A 17,755-nucleotide genomic window follows, 5' to 3' on the forward strand; every position below is an offset into this window, starting at 1 on the left:
AACGATCCATCTGTTGCCAGAGGTAGATAGAGGAAAAGGGCCAACTATGTCCAAACCAACCCGAAAAAATGGCTATGCGAAATGGCTCTGCGGGAATGTCGAGTGGTTGAAGGTACCCGGCAGGGAGCTTCAATGGTGTCTTGCGTCGCTGGCATTTCGCACATGCTGCTACGTATCTTCGTAGCGTAGGATTTGGGCAAAGGTCCGTGCGGTGTCCTTTGCCACCACAGATCTTGCACACTTGGATGGTAGCACGGTGGGGGTGACACAAGAGCTCCCTTCCGTAATAGGATACGGTTCTTGGTAGTATAGGCCCGCTGAACGTAAGCGTGGCACTTTGGGTATTGCCGATCATGCAGGCCTGGATCAGCTCGACTGCTTGCCTGCAAATCCGCAGGTTGGCAAGCAGGGTCTCTGACGGAGTGTGTCGCGGTATACCGTACACCACCCCTCTCAGTGCGTCTTCCCCGATGGCCGCGTATGCTTTGACGGCGTGGGCTGTGCCATAGATGGTCAGGAGGCAAAGTCCCCGTGCTTTGATGGCCACCTCTTCGAGCGGAGTAGAGAGGATGGCTATATTAGAGCCCGGCTTGATTTGCAGGAGAAATTGTTCCCCAGAAAATGCGTGGTTGCAGGTTTCAATGATTGCTGTCGCCATTGCTGTTGTGAGGATGTTGCGTTGGGGTAAGCCTTGATGCGGTCGTATGACGTTTTTGAAATCATCCTCTGGTAGAGGTGGGAGTTTGAGTAGTTTCCTTCCTTTCGGAATGGGCGGTCTCTTGGTGTCCGTGTTCGCTTCGAGCTTGTCTTTGGCCGGCGCTTTGCCGCGCTTACGTTCCAACGCTTGTTGCTTCCGTTAGCGTAGCGTTAGCACCATTTTCCAGTCTGCATCGTCATCGGGGGGGGGGGGGGGGGGGGTTGGTGCTAGGTAGAATAGGTCCGCTCACCTCTGTATGGTTTGTTGGGTACCCAGTCGACGTGCTGGGGCCGGTGAGGTCCTTTCTGTCTTCGTCGTTTGATGCTTGCCGGTGTAGCGTTATGGTGCTCGTGAAATGTCTAGTTGCTTCCGTAACCATGGTTAGGTCAGCTCCGCGCCGGAGCCCGCGCCGCCGGCGCAGGCGTTGCCGGAACGCCTCGTCGGCGTTCTGGTTAGCGAGAAGACGACGGACCTTGGGAAACGATGAGAAGGCCGCTTCCCATACAACTCCCGGCGAAAAAGGCGCGGGCAAGGGGGGCTGGAGAAGGTCGCGGCATTTCGGTGGTTGCGGAGCACGCCGATGGCACGTCCGTTCACTTCGGCCGGCTGATTGGAACTCTCGTTCATGGAAGCGCCGGCGAGTGTGACCGACAGCCGTTCGATCAAGAACGGTGATGTACCGTGGTGTTGGCACTGCGCCCTGTCGCCGCTTCCCACTGTTTGTGTGTGCATCGTATGACCTTTTTCGCGAAGCACTTTGTTCTAGAGAAACGAGATGGCGCTTCCGGCGGCGCACCGTACGTCTCTTCAGCGACCGCGCACCAATACGCAACCATTTCTGCTTCTACCTTGCTTCTAAGCGATGAGCTGACGGAAATGCAACTGAGTTTTCGCTAACGCACTGTGCTCCAATCGTGCTGGATTGAATCACGTCGATTGAAGACGTGTGCCGTAGTTGGTTGCAAAAATAGTGACTTGCATATTAAGGAATGTAATGAATGTGTGTTGCCAAGTTCGCAGACCGCTGCAGCAACTGTCCGTACGTGTTTCCAGCACTTGGAGGTGTACGGCTTTCTTCGAGGATACAGAAATTTGCTTATCCACCAGCGTTGTATCGCTAAACTACAAGGAAAGGGCTTCTGCCTCTTTACGTCGGTAAGAGTGAGTGCCACTCGTTAAAATATGACAAAGGGAGTAGCGCCGCTTCCTGTCATATAGTAAGTTTCGCGCACAGTGTTTACACACATCTACCCCAATTGGCACGGAAACTTACGCCCACTCTTTCGGCAACGTGTCAAAAAAAGTGAATGGGCGCACACTTGAACATACGCGCACTATATACGCACAATAAATGACGGTGCTACACCGATAGAGCACGAATGGTCGAAGCTGAACATTTCGTGACGGGCCACAAGAGTAAGCGAGTTACTAGCGATAATACCTCATTGCTACAAGGTATTACAATGTACAGAACAGCTACGTTTTCAAGCCTTGTGAGCAGCAAGAACAAATATAACGGAACTGACCACACCGTGAGCGATTAGGTAGACAATAATCAGATAGTCACCGTACCGAGGAACGTTACTGAGTCATAAACGTGATAAGCCGCTGGTTCAAAATATTTCCCAAATAGAGAGCGAAGAGAAAAACAGGATAATCCTGGTTCAATACATAAGCGGAAAGTTTGGATAGCTTGGAATACATTTGTAACCTCGCTTTTAGAGCAAGCACCATATACGCTGCTCGCGCCGTTTAGACGTAGCTTAATCAGCTCCGAAAGCGCTTTTACGTGTCCTCTGAAGCTGTGACCAAAGCTTCGTGTCGTCCATCCAGTCACCGTGTAAGATATCTCCCGAAACAGAGGTTTGCTAAGCTGCACCGGCGTCATACACTTCCATTGTAAACACAAAGGCAACGGAGGCAAGCAATGAACGCGTCACCACCTGATCAAACATGGCAGCGCCCACGGGATCGCCGCGAAAAGGGTCAATACTAAGAGTGGGTCACTTCAAGTCGGTATGGTGACAGGACCGAACTATAAAAGCAGTTTTCTTCGTCGTATACTTGCATATCCGCCGGTACCGTACGAACTCGTAGGCTGTGTTAGGCCTAATAAAGCTGCGCTGAACGAGATCTACACCGCCTCAAACTCAATGTAGATGGCTGGAAAGGGCTGGACATTGTGCATTTTATCTTGTGAAGCACGCCTCGACTCATTTTGAGCGTTAGTAAATGCATAGAGAAGCGCAGTTGCTGCAACATTCGTGTTGTCGGTGCGATGTTCTCACTCGTCGGCCGCTCGCACGGCGATCAGCACACTGGTTTTGTCGGCGTCGTCGGCACAAAAGCCTATCACACTACGATGACTTGCTGTCTTCGGTCGCGTCGTCGGTCGCTTCTTTGGCATACTTGTATGACAATATAGGTCCCCCACTGACACAGTCTGCCAACTACAGCCGGCCGAATGGCGTGAGGTCCACTTCATATCGACATCGGTGTCGTGTCGGCATTGATTGTGATGTACCAGACGTTAACCGAATAACGTTGTTAACAGCTGAAGTTTCTACTGAAACACAGCACAAATACCGCGTCGTCGGCACTGGCCGACAATATACGAGTTCGCGTCCTCGTCGACTACGTTGCTAGCTGCACGCGCTATTGCTTACGCGCGCGTCGTCTGCTGCACGAACCACCGACGCCGTACAAAACGTTTTCGGCGCTCGCCGCTAGGGTGCAGCGCATGCGCACTCGGGACATACAAAAGGCGTATGCACGCGCTTGTTTATTCGGCCTTTTGAAGTGTTGTATGGGAATTTAACCCTTGTGAAACTGTCATGATGAAAGTACGCTTCCGATAGAACGTCGTGACATTTTCTTACAGCGAAGCTGTTAAGGGCTTAGTCTTCGTTGGTCTTGTCCGCGTGTAGAAAAAAAACCTCTCATTGGCCGTATGCTGTATGTGGGAGTGAAAGCGCGCGAGGGACGCGCGCTTTCACGGGGAGCGAAGGCACGGTGGAGAGCAAACACGACTTCTTCCATCGCGCGAAAAGCCTTGGGTGGACGGGAGAGAGGGAGGGGAGGCGACGTTTAGCTGCGGCACCAAATGCGTATCTTGCGACCGGGCGCAAGGTTAACTGGCGACTCAATCTCCCACGCGAAAGGACAGCGGGAAGGCAGCGCGGGAGGGAGGGGTTGCGGCTTCTGCTCTGCGAGCAACTTCTACATTGTGCGGCGCCGGGCAGTCGCGCGCACTGTATATTGAAAGCGATCTGCAACACGGCTCCTACCTTTGTATGTGCTGTGCTTTCGCCGCTCAGTTTCTGTTGAAGCGATAGACCACATGAATCTTCGCTCGCTGCTGCGGGCGCGCTTGCTCACGCCAGCGTTTTGACAGCGGTTGTGTGTGGTCATACAAAGAACGCACAAAGAATGAAGAACTGTTCTCGACGGTGGCGGCGTTTTGCCCGCGTTAGCACCAAGCGCGGCGTTGGTGACGTGTTTATGAAGAACGTGCCAACCTTTGCCGTACACCCTATGGTAGTGTACCGTAGCGATCATAAGGTCATAGTCACTGTGATCACTAAATAAATGAAAACCACCGGATCATATATAGTTCTAATTCTTTAATAATTACAATAACCAATTACACCACATCTTAATAGTCGTAAGTGGAAATACATAATTACCACCATTCGCTGGTCTTCCATCTCCACCCCAGTGGAAGGGCTGACGCTTTTTTTGGAGATGCTGCGATAAATACAAGCGGAAGCGCTCCGAAAAAATGAGTACCAAGCTTTGGCTGAGCGGTTTGTCTCCGTCGCCACTTGGGCTGTCCCTAACGCGAAGGTGTATTGAGCGCATATAATGTAAGCAGTGTAGAATATACACCAGAATTTGTTTCATAATCGTGGCTCTTAAAAAGCTGAAAGAACGTAAGCAAGAAGAAATGTTAGTTTATTTAAAGTGAATTCGCCGAAAGCTGTGGGCCTAAAGACTGTGCCAATGCCACTGTGCAAAATACACTGTGTTTCAGAAAGAGCCAATACAGAACTTAACGCACGCGCCTGTATTCCGTCACGATGAAACGACGAGAAATAAAAAAAAAGAAAAAGAAACGTTTTCTCAACAGAAACGTCTAAGACTATGGCACTTGATAATTAACTGACTGAATTCAAGATGTAATGTTTATCAGAATTCAGGGAGATTATGGCCCGTATTCACAAATGGAACTTAAGTAGGGCGTCAGTAAGTGCGGGAAAAGCAAAGTGTTAGGAAAGTTTTAGGGGAGTATTTCAAAAACGACACTTAAGTATCACTTTCGAAAGTAACACTTTTCAGGTCAAGTATGTCGTCTGGTGTCGAGGACACGTAAATAAATTACATGTACGATCGGTTCAATTGTAAGAAAAACTATAAAATATATAAAAAATATAAGAATATAAATGTTGCAATGCTTGTGCGCACATACTGCTGAGTAAAATACAAAGAACTATTTGGTTTTAGCGCTTTACTCAAACTCGTCTGGCCACAAGTTCACAGTGGTTCTCGCAGCCACTGCGGTGCTTGTGTCGCCGTGCCGACTTTTGTTTTGTTGCTGCAAACGTTCGGTGCTTGTGCGTAGTGTGTGTGTGTTTTCAACGCGCACCGGCGATGGAAAAAAAGACAACAAACTTTTCCGAAAAAGAACGCGCCGAGGTCCCGGAGCACTGAAGGTTGCCTTAAAGAGCAATTAAGAGTGCCGTAGCAGTCGGCCGTCTTAATTGCTTGCTAGGCGAGAGTAGCGAAAGTCGCACTTAAGGTTGCGAATGGTACTTTACTTTCCGGCACTCAAATGTCGATTAAAGTTTACCTTAAGTACATGATTTGTCTATGAAACGCGTTAAGCATAGGCCGGCTACTTAAGTTATAAATGCGAAGCAGCTTAGGTTAGAGACGCGACGGTAGGCTCCCCAGAGGCACCGGCAACAGTCACCAATGCCGCGCGCGTTCGGTGCGAACGCGAGCAAAACGCCTAAGTTAAGGGTAAGTTCCGTTTCTGAATACTGGCCTATGAAAAGCGCGTGGCTTGTACTTTATGAGCATCCGCGAATAATACACACCGGATACGTAACTTTGCTTCCGTGCGTATGGCTATTTACTTCACGGCTGCTGCCAAGATATCATTAAGCGGTTGGTAATTCACTTGCTACTTTCGCTTAACCAACTCACATTCATAAGCCCATATGCAGGAAAGAGGTTAATTGTTTAGTTTAATTTAACAACACAATTCTTATTCCAAGTTTTTCCATGATGAAAATCGCTACCAGTGTTATATAACTGATGGCATTGAACTACAGAATGATCTAGGCGGCACCGAAGATTGCGGACCGAACTGGTAGGAGATTCGAAAAAAAGTGCCACGTTAACTACGGGATATATGGCAAATAAACTAATATTCTCCGCATTTCAGCGCTGTATGCATGTATTTCTTGGTTCATCCCTGTTCCACATTAAGGTCTCATTTCTAACAACTGTATTTCGCCGTCCATTGTGTTTCATAATGTAGTGACGCTACGCGGACGAATGCTGTAATAATTAAGTGTAATATGATTAGAAAATGCCTTACGTTTTTTTTAGCATTTCTTGCGAACTTCACACCTCTTTGCCGGGAGGTCGTTCCTTTGGCGCCGGCCGATGCGAGAACAACTAAGGAACTGCGTTGGGATTACTTTTTTTCTTTCCAAAGGCTTGCAATACTTTCGGCTAAAACTAATCATTCGTAAAATGGAGCTGAAACATGACAGTGATGTCGGAGTATACGCATATAAGAAGCAAATTTCTTCCATTTGAGTTTGTTTGCACTCTTGGAAAGGAAGATGGCACAAGCATGCACATTTCTATTATACATGTAACTACAAGCAAACGCCACTTATCTGTTTATATATTGGGGTCCATGGATGCTTTCGCAAGTGTACAAAAATAAACAAAATGCTCGCCGTATTGAAACTTTGTGAAGATACAAAAAGCACGCAATAAAAGCAGAAGAGTTCCTTGGCTTCACGAGTATCAGGCGCAAGGATCACACACACACACACAGACGCGCGCGCGTGCGCACATGCACACACAGGCACGCACGCATACGCAAGCACATACACACACGCGCGCGCACACACAATTATAAAATAGGAGTTACAGGCATTACTTTTTAAATTACATACATTTGAAAACTAAAGCATACGCGAAAGGACGAAAAAAAGCTTTGTCACGGCACGAAGAGTCACCAAAAAGTTCAGCGACTCCATATATGCACAGTTATAGGTGCTCTGTATTGAACTGAACGAAGAGTCCGGCTATTGAAAGAGCATTAAAATCTCCATGCAACTTCACCCACAAAATATAAAGAAAGCTATAAGATTCACCTCGCAAGAAACGGCGTCCTTAGAAGAGGCGAAATCCTTACTCCCCATGTCATGGAGCCACTGTTCCGGCGCACGACATTCCGTTCTCCGCGGGGGAAAGAAAATAATGCTAGCCCTTTCTCTGACCTGCTGCATTGAAACGCGCAGCAGCAAGGCATTTCCACGGAGAACGAAGCTCAGATTCCTACGGAAAGACGGAAAACCCTAGGAAACACGCGTTCAGAGCGGCAGGGCGACCAGCGCTTGGAAGGCGCACGCATGGCGGGCGCGAGGAACTAAAAGCGCGCGAAAGTAAGTTTCGCGCGTTTTTCGTGACGTCAGAGTCACCTGACGGGGTAGTTGCGCGCCGCAGGCATTCCGCGTGGCGGATGCGCTGGCTCCGCCAAAGAGCGGGAATAAAGAGGACGTTGCCGGCTCCGGTGAGGGTGTTGCGGCGTAGATCAAAGAGCGCCGCTGCTTTCCAACATCAAGGGGTTTTAGTCACGCGCTCCGGTGTTCCCTTTAACAGTAGCCCGCTCTGTACATAGGCACCGGGCAGCCGTCGTAAGGCGCCAGCGGCATGCCAGCGATGTGCTAAAGACCCTTGATGCCCCGCGAGGGGCAGATATACCAGTTACTTTTAGAAGACAGTGGTAAAAACAGCAGTTAATTCGCCTGGCTAAAACTACATTCGGTACCGGCCGTAAAGAGTCATGGGCGCACCAAAGCAACTAAAACATTTTAAAAAATGTACTGTACAGAGGTTCTGCGAGAAAAACTGGGCGTCCGCCAGCGCCCGCGTAGCGAACGCGTGCTCGCCAGCAAAAGACGCGCTGAACAACAACAGCAAATTTGAAGACATTGCGATGTATAACCCATGCCTTAAGTATATATGTTTGGCAAAATATATACTCGGAGACATTAGGAAAGAGCTAACTGACATGCAGCAATACAGTCGTAAGACCAACCTGGAAATAAAAGGGATACCTTTCGCCCGAGACGAAGATCTAACCTCGACAATGAAAGCAATTTCAACTTGCATTGGCTCTGAAATTGCTGAGTCTGACATCGAAGTAATTCATCGAGTCCCGTCGAAGGACAAAGAGAAACCCAACATCATAGTAAAATTACACTCCCGCAAAGTGAGGGACCGGGTTCTGAGAGCGGCAAAAAAGCAGAGGTTGAACACGTCCACTTTGAGATTCAAGGATAGTTCGCCAGTGTTCGTAAATGAGCACCTTTGTCCAGCAAATAAGGTACTTTTAGCAAAATCACTGAATGCAAAACGCGAAAAAAATTGGAAGTTCGCCTGGGTGTCAGACGGCAAAGTGTTAATGCGCAAGACAGAAAATTCGAAGGTTCTGCACGTGACATGCGCGGAGGACCTCGAAAGAGTACAGTAACCGATCGAGATGATTAATAACGCAGAAGTTGAAAGGGCGTGGCTCAAACATAAAATCATATCAATGTTCCATTGCAATATCCGCAGCATAAAGAAAAATCTCGACCAGCTACTAATCTATTTGTCACAACATTCATTTCAATACGATATAATCGCAATAACAGAAACATGGCTAAAGGAAGATGAGTGCGTAAATATACCTGGATATGTGATGTTGTCACAGCCGAGAGTGCATGCGACACGTGGCGGTGGAGTAGCCATGTTTATCAGGAACGTGCTCAGTTTTCAGCGTCTAACTGATATCTCGAGCACTCAGCAATCTGCGGAAACTCTATTTGCGACGATTGAATGTGGTGTTATAGCCGGTGTAGATATCGCCCCCCAAGCTCAAGCGTAGATGACTTCATATCTGTCATGGAAAGTGTGCTGCATCAATGTGTAACTTCGCATTCTCAGATAATAATCTCTGGTGACTTCAATATAGATCTGCTAAAGAATCAGTGCCCCGACTACTTGTTCCTCCTACAATCATTTAATCTTAGAAATGTTATAACCAAACAAACACGTTTTTCGGAAACTTCTGCCACACTTATTGATCACATGCTGTGCAGTCTTGATACTAACGTAGAAGCTGGTGTCTATGATTTTGCAATTGCTGATCACCACCCGACTTTTCTTTTCATACCACAATCATACTTGCATCATACTCGTAGAACAGAAAAGTTGCTCCCGAGATTTCACACACGCGTTAATTATTCACAAGTACGGACCCTCTTGCAACCACTATGTTCGAAACGCTGTATAACGACGACATACGTAGAATGTGATAACATTATTTGCAGTACACGAATGCAATAAAGCAGTCATGGTATACGTGCACACGACGTAGGTATGATCACGCCATATGTCCTTGGATACAAGCCTATTCTTGCACTACTGAGAAAAAGATTATTATCACAATAAGCTAAAGTTAAACAAAAAATGTATATTACAAGGCTCAATTTAAGTACTTCAGAAATCAGTCAGTTGGGCTAATGCGTAAATCTAAAAGGGCATATTATGCACGTATCGTTGCCACTGCGATACAAAACAAACGTGGCAAATGGTCAGAAGTGACAGGGCTCGATAGCAAAAGAAGATTCTCCCTGACAACGTCACGCTAGCCTTACAAATGATTTTAATGATATTTTGCACGGTTGGCGAAAACATTACGAAACACATTTAGGTCACGCCCATCACTTACGTTGAAGATGTGAAAACACAATTTAGCTTTCAGGTCGTAACAGAAGAGCTGGTGACGTCTGCTATAAAAAATGTAAAGCTGAACAAAGCCACAGGGATTGACGGTATACAAGCTAGGGTACTGAAAGACAATCCAGATATTCTGAGTGCTCCACTTCGTCATTTATTTAACCATTCATTAAATGCGAATTACTATCCAGATGTATTAAAAATGGCCAAAGTTGTACCAGTATACAAAACGGGCAACCATAATGTTCCCGGCAGCTACAGACCGATATCCGTATTGAGTATAGTAAACAATGTCTTTGAAAAATTAATCGCTCAACAGCTTAAGGACTTCCTTAGCAGGAATAACATAGTTTGCCCGGAACAGCATGGTTTCGTCCCAGGGAAATCCACATCAACAGCTGTCCTTACCTTATCTCAAATACTCAATTCTGCCCTCAACCATCAAAAGATTGCTATTGGAATTTTCATCGACATAAAAAAGGCATTTGATACCATTTGTCACTCGACACTACTGAAAAAACTGAAGTGCTATGGTATTACTGATGGCCCTCATGACTTCTTATCCAGTTATCTCACATCACGAAAGCAGAAAGTACTAATTGATGGTTTTCTATCCGAATCTAGGAATGTCACATGTGGTGTACCGCAAGGATCCGTATTGGGTGCCATTTTATTCGCTCTATACGTTAATGATTTCGCGCGGATTCTACAATCGTCTAAAGCATTAATGTATGCGGACGATACTGTAATTTTATTCACAGGTAGTTCACTTTAAAACCTTACAATATACGGTATCTAATGAACTACAAGCTGTTTCAATGTGGTTTCGTGAAAACCAACTGTTACTAAATGCCGATAAAACAAAATACGTTATTTTCTATTCACGAATGAAAACTCTGAACAACGTTTCAATTAGCATATCATTAAACAATCGGACCATTGAATGTCTTCCGACTATTAAATATCTAGGCATTATATTTGATAGTAACGTTAACTGGAGAGACCAAATCAGTATACCGTTTGCAAAAAGTTGTCATTCAGCTGTTACACTCTCATACGAGCACGTCAATACTTTGATTTGACATTGCTGCGAACAATATATTTTAGCCTATTTCACTGCCACCTTAGCTATTGTTGCGAGTCGTGGGGCCAAACGTACATAACATACCTTACTCCGTTATTTCGATTACAAAAACGGGCTGTTCGTGCGATTACTTTCTCCTCGGTGCGTCATCCCTCTAATCCTCTATTTCAGAGGCTGCGTATACTGCCGCTTACTGACATACGGAACTACAAGATTTCCTGCTTAGTAAATAAAATACTAAACAGAAACACACCTCTGCCGTGTACCATTTTCACGTTTCCGTCGTTAAACACACGGCATGCACTCAATGGTAATCTTAATCTTCCTTTATGTTCGAATGTGTACGGCGAAAGGTTAATTCAATTCTCTGGTGTTAAGCTATGGAACAATTTGCCTCTTGAAATAAAACTCGCAAGAAATTTTGACTTTACATGCAAATGCCACTACTTAACTTACCAAGCACGTTCTTGAGATTTTTATATTAAAAAACTATGTGTATGTTAATTTGCTGTTTTTTCTTTGTTCTTTCTTTTTTTCGTTTTCAGCGCAGTTCTGTGAATAGATATAGTATTAACCGCTTATGTATGATACTTTCGCTACTTTGTATAAGACTGCTAATTATTGCAATACATTTTTTTTGTATTGGACCCATCACTAGCCGCTTTAGGCTATGGGACCAAATATCCTTGTACGCATCTTTTATATTATTGTGTAATAAAATTACCCTTTGCTTGATTGATTGAAAATGGTGTAAACATAATTTTGCAGTTGAAATGAAGCTCTATTTAAAGAGCGTACTAGGCGCAATCAGCCTCGGCGCCCGCAGCGAAAGTACGTTGAATATGCAGCGGAGCGCGTCTCCGCCCCAATCCAGTTCGCTCGCAGCGCCCTCGCACAATTTTTCCACACGCGGTGCCTCAGCGGGAGAGCGCCGTTCGGCCCACTCGACCATTGTCTAGTACACCCTGGAGGATGCCAAAGCCATGGGGGACGTGACAATGTTGGTGCTTCTTGAAGTCAAGAGTGCCTTTGACGGACTTCCACACACACCTGCCTGGACCACCTCGGCCTGGGCGGCTGCCTCAGGGCTTCAAATCCGATTTCCTGACCGCCAGAACCTTCCGGGTGCTCGTTGGAAAGGAACTTAGTGAGCCCAGCAATATCACGACTGGCCTCCCACACGGATCGGTGCTCAGCCCTTCCCTGTTCAACATAGCTCTCGCGGGCCTGCCCGCATCTCTCCCGGCGGACTCACGCTTCCCTGTTAGCTGCTCCTTTTATGCCAATGACGTGGCATGCTGGACCCGGGTGCCGAGGAAGTCCATGCCATCCATTCGGTGCTCGCTACAACGGGCACTAGATGGGGTGACCGCATACCTTGGTAGCATAGGCCTCACCGTCACCACAGCCAAGACTGACGCCATGCTGATTCATCGACTGGCCTCAGCTCGACGCTACACAAAGCAGCTGAAGATTGCTGGCCGTGCCCTACCTTGGAAGCAAATGGTCACTTACCTTGGGCTCGCCATTGACCACCGCCTCATGTGGATTCCTGCAGCCAAAGCCGCCACTACCAAGGTGCGCCGGGTGCAGGGAACTGTCAGCAAGCTAAAAGCAACAAGGCCGTGGCTGCAACACAAAGTGGGCGCTGCGGCTGAACCAGGCCGCAGCAACGTCCGTGCTCTTGTATGCCCTTTCAGTGGTCAAGCTCCCACCAGCCAGGAGAGAGCAGCCGGAGGGTCTGCACAGAGGTGCTATTAGGAGCATCCTGGGGCTCCCAAAGTATTCACCGGTCGCTGCAACACTGGCCGAGGCTGGTGAATGCCCACTCTTGCTGATGATGCTCGAACGCGCCCTGGAGCACATTGACCGCCTCCATCGTGCTCCGGATGGCGGAGTCCTGCTGGCTCGACTCCGCAGCCAGCCGTCCTCACGGATGGGATGTCTGTGCCTGCTGTACGAGCAGGTGATCACGGACTCCTCTGTGACAATCGCGCTTCTTCCACCACACCATCGGCCCGCGGACGTCCATCTCTCGCTCAATGGAGGGAATAAACGACAGACACCAGCTGCAGCACTGCAACAGGCTGCAGCCTGCAAACTCCACGAGGAGCGGGAAGCAAGTCTGCTGGTCTACACAGATTAGAGCATTGCACGGGCTTGGGCTTACCCGAAAGCCCGGGCCGGGCCGGTTAGAGCAATGTTTTCACGGGCTCAGGCCGGGCTCGGGCACGGCGTGTGCTTTTTGACCCGGGCCCCGGCCGGGCTCGGGCTTTCTGGTGGTGTGCATGTAACGTGCAGGGAATTATTCTCGGGCGTCTCAACTCTGAAAAACATGTATTTCTTGGTCTCGGGCCGGGTTCGGGCCGGTTTCAAGCTGGGCTCGAGCCGGGCTCGGGCCTAAGGTAAAGGGGTGGCGGGCCGGGCGGGTAATGGCCTGTACACGCTCGAGCCGCCCATCGCCGCAAGCCGCACCGCACGCGGGCGGTTCAGTGGCGGCGGGCGGTTGGAGCAACCGGGCACAAAATTCGATTCACGCTGGGACCGCTCGAGCGGTGCCGTTCGCATGCGCCCTCTGGCTGGCAAAACAAATAACCAGCGACTGGCAACATGCAACAGCGCGGTCGCAGCGTTTGTGTGCTGGCGACCAGCAAGTTTGGCCCTAGCCAGGATTTTGTTATTACGTTTGTTTTCTTATTAGTTAATTTTCTGATTAGTTAGCTCGAGCGGTTCGATTCGGGGACGCGACGATTTGGGGACGCGACGTCTCTTGAGAGCTGGCAACCGAGAGGCGGGGCATAGATGTTCCAAGTCGACAACTATCGTCAACAGCAGACGAGACTGGCATATTTTTGTCGACATGGGTTCAACCTTCCGTGTCAGGGCGAAAACGCGACTCTTGCACTGTCATATTCTGTTCTGCGACTGCATGTGTTGCGTTGGCGTGGTGACCCACCTTTCGAACACTGTGCAGTGATCTTACCTGCGCCTTTTTTTCGTTTTCTTTTTTTTTAATTCATTGCTACCGCATAATGTTGTAACAACATACATCGCTATGTACTCTGTTGTGTGCGGCGCGATGGCGCATTTTTTGTAGATCTGTTAGCGTAAGCTTGCAAGACCACGCGTGCACGTGAACACACGCGTCTGTAGCCAATGAACTAGGGATCTGTCGCAGCAACAGCGTAGCACGTACGCTGAAGCGCCGCAGCGTTATACAGGGTGTTCATTTTTAAGTTTTAGAGATTTTTAGAAATCGTCTGTGGCAGGTAGCATAATTGTTATCATTGAGCTGGGTTATTCGATGAGGCGGACCCCGCAGGGGCGTCTGCGTCAGCAGGCGTTTGGTGTGTTGCGACACCACGGACCCGAGCACACGAGGGGCGGACCCTCCCGCGTCTAACCGTGCACGGCTTAACCGTGTCCGGGGAAAAGAGGATCCTGGGGGTTGAGCCAATGCTGAGCGCTTGGACCTTTATGGCCCCTCGGCGGAGGCAACACACCCCTTTGGCCTCGGCTTCACGTAAACGGCACCCCCGGACTGACCCACCCGGGGGAAATCGGTAGTTGCCTCTTCCTGCCCCCCTCTCCAATCTGCGTCTTTCCCCCCGCAGGGGCGTCTGCGCAAGCAGGCGTTCGGTGATTTGCGCCACCACGGACCCGAGCACATGAGGGTCGGACCCTCCCGCGTGTAGCCGTGCGCGGCTGAGCCGTGTCTGGGGAAAGGGGGATCCTGGGGGTTGAGCCGATGCCGGGTGTTCGCACCTTTAAGGCCCCCCCCGGCAGAGGCAACACACCTCTTCGGCCTCTGCTTCGCATAGACGGCACCCCTGGGCTGACCCACCCAGGGGAAATCGGCAGTTGCCTTTTCCTGTCCTCCTCTTTAATCTTCGTCTTTCTCTCTCACTTTCAATCTATCCTGTCTTTTCACTTCCTTTACTTCTGTTTTCCCAGGCAGCTAGGTTAACCTTGTGTGGGTAGCCAACCTTGGATTTCCATATTGGTTATAGTAGTGGCGTACAGCTGGCGTTTGCAGGACCAATCTTTCCGGTATTGCAGCGTCCCCTCGTTGGCTCCATGGTGGGTGGCTGCGCCGCTGCCGAACATTCACGTATACGTATGGCAAGTTCTTTCCCCCCACTCCCTGATCGCCGTCTGAAAAGAGGGCGCACCGAAGATGTTTTCCAGTTTTTTGGACGCCAAACACAGAACTTCCCCGATTTCATGTGATCCACTCAGAAAACCAGACATCCAGTGCGGACAATTTCACCTTTTCTTGTGTCAAAGACTTTGACTGATATTTTTGGACCAGGCTATAAAGCATCCAGGATGGCAAGCGGGGATCTCCTCTTGGAACTCCGTGATCTCAAACAATACGAGAAATTGCCCAATCTAGTGTCATTTGGAGATGCCCAATAAACAGTAACACCACACCGTACTATGAATACCACCCGTGGCGTTATCTCAGATAATGATCTGTTGAAGCTGAGTGAGGCTGAACTCCTTGAGGGTTTCAGTGACCAAAATGTCATCAATGTTAAACGGATTAAAATGAGGCGAGATGGCAAAGAACTCCAGACCAAGCACTTAATACTTACTTTCAATTCAAGTGTTCTGCCCGAGTCTATCGAGGCCGGGTACATCAAACTTCGTGTAAGGCCATACGTGCCAAATCCTCTGAGATGTTTTAAGTGCCAGCGGTTCGGCCATAGTTCCCAGAACTGCCGAGGCCGCCAAACTTGTGCAAAATGCAGCGCTCCTGAACATTCCTCCGAGTCTTGTGCAAGCTCTCTACATTGTGTTAACTGTGATGGAGAACACGCCGCCTACTCGCGGTCGTGCCCATCCTGGAAAAAAGAAAAAGAAACAGTAACCATTAAAGTAAAGGAAAACATAACTTTCAAGGAGGCACGCAGGCGGGTATCGCACCTGCCGAAAACCAGCTTTGCCGAAGTGGTGCGTCAGGGGGCAGCGCCACAACGGCTTCCGGCGGCTGTCTGGCACACGCATAGTGAGCCGGCGGTGACGCCATCCGCCCCCTCGGCGGCTGCAGCTAGCGCTGCTCCGCCATCTCAGAACAAGGGGCCATCGACCTCCGGCTGGTGGCCTCCAAGGTCCCGTCCCTCGAGACGAGGCCTTCACGTCAAACTAACCGCTCGCAAGAGCGTGTGTCCAGCGTGTCGCAAGATGCAATGGACACAACAACCGGCCAGACGGCGCCACCAGCGCCTAAGGAGCGGCGCGATTCTATCGACCGCTCCAAAAAAGAAAAATCTCGTGTCACGGCGCCTGGAAAAGGCCCGTGAGCCAACATTGCATTCTTGAACATACAGCATAAAACACTATTCAAATGGACACCAAAATCCTACAATGGAATGTGAGAGGACTTCTCCATAACCTCGACGATATTACAGAACTCCTCCATAAATATAAGCCAACAGTGCTGTGTGTTCAGGAAACGCATTTAAAACCCCAACAAACAAACTTCCTCAGACAATGTGCTATCTTCCGGAGGGACCGTTACGACGCTGTCACCCCGTCCGGTGGAGTAGCAATAATAGTAGATAAGTCTGTTGCTTGTCATAACCTTTCTCTTCAGACGTCCCTTGAGGCGGTATCTGTGCGAGCAATTCTCTTTAAAAAATTAGTAACCATCTGTTGCATTTACATACCGCCTCATCACCAACTTAGCAAAACAGAGTTCTACAAGCTGACTGACTAGCTCCCGGAGCCCTATATTATAACCGGTGATTTTAACGCTCACAGTACTTTGTGGGGAGACTCCCGGTGTGATGCCAGGGGTCGACTTATTGAAAACTTTTTGGTAACATCTGGTGTGTGCCTCTTTAATAAAAAAGCCCACGTATTATAATATCCACAATAATTCATATTCTTCTATAGATTTAGCGATTGGCACTGCGAGCCTCCTTCCTTACATAGACTGGAATGTTGTCAAGAACCCATTTGGGAGCGACCACTTTCCTGTTATGCTTAACTTAATACAGGAACATGATAGTCCCCCACGCCCCCCGTTGGAAAATACCGTCCGCTGATTGGAAAAGTTTTAAAGAGTCAACATACTTATCAGAAGATTTTATGAACAATTTTAATATTGAAGACGCAGTAGCGTATTTTACTGGTTTTATAATCGACGCAGCGGAAAAATTCATTCCACAAACAAAAGGTCTCTCAGGTAAAAGAGAGGTCCCCTGGTGGAATGAGGAGTGCAGACTGACACGAAAGAAACAGAACAGAGCGTGGCGTGTACTCCGTCGCTCCCCGACTGCGGAAAATCTCATAGAATTTAAACTGGCAAAATCACAGGGAAGACGGACGCGGCGACAAGCAAAGAGGGCTAGCTGGGAGAGGTTTCTGTCTGGCATAACACCTTACACACAAGAGTCTAAAGTATGGAATGGCCTTAGAAGGCTAAAGGGCAGGAAACCCACCCATTACCGCTTGTCAATGAACAAGGGAACGGCTTGGAGGACCAGGCGAATGCTCTCGGTGAACACTTTGAGCGTGTGTCGAGCTCGACCAGTACTCCGAATCATTTCTTAAGCACAAACAGATAGCTGAAGGCAAGGCACTCGACCGCAAGTGCACAAAGAACAACGCTTATAACCTTCCTTTTAGTATCGCTGATTTAAAAGCTTCTTTGAACATGTGTAAAAGCTCTGCCCCGGGGGCCGACAGAATCATGTATGACATGATTAAAAACCTCCACACAGACACATTAAGTACGCTCCTAGTACTTTTTAATAAAATTTTTACTGCCGGTTACCTTCCAGCTGCATGGAAAGAAGCTGTTATTCCAGTTCGGAAGCAGGGTAAAGATCCCTCCTCTGTAACAAGCTACCGCCCAATAGCGCTTACGAGTTGACTTTGTAAGCTTTTCGAAAAGGTGGTTAATCGCCGTCTTCTACATTTTCTGGAATCGAACA

Source organism: Dermacentor silvarum, unplaced genomic scaffold, assembly GCF_013339745.2.
Source record: "Dermacentor silvarum isolate Dsil-2018 unplaced genomic scaffold, BIME_Dsil_1.4 Seq536, whole genome shotgun sequence".
Taxonomy (NCBI): domain Eukaryota; kingdom Metazoa; phylum Arthropoda; class Arachnida; order Ixodida; family Ixodidae; genus Dermacentor; species Dermacentor silvarum.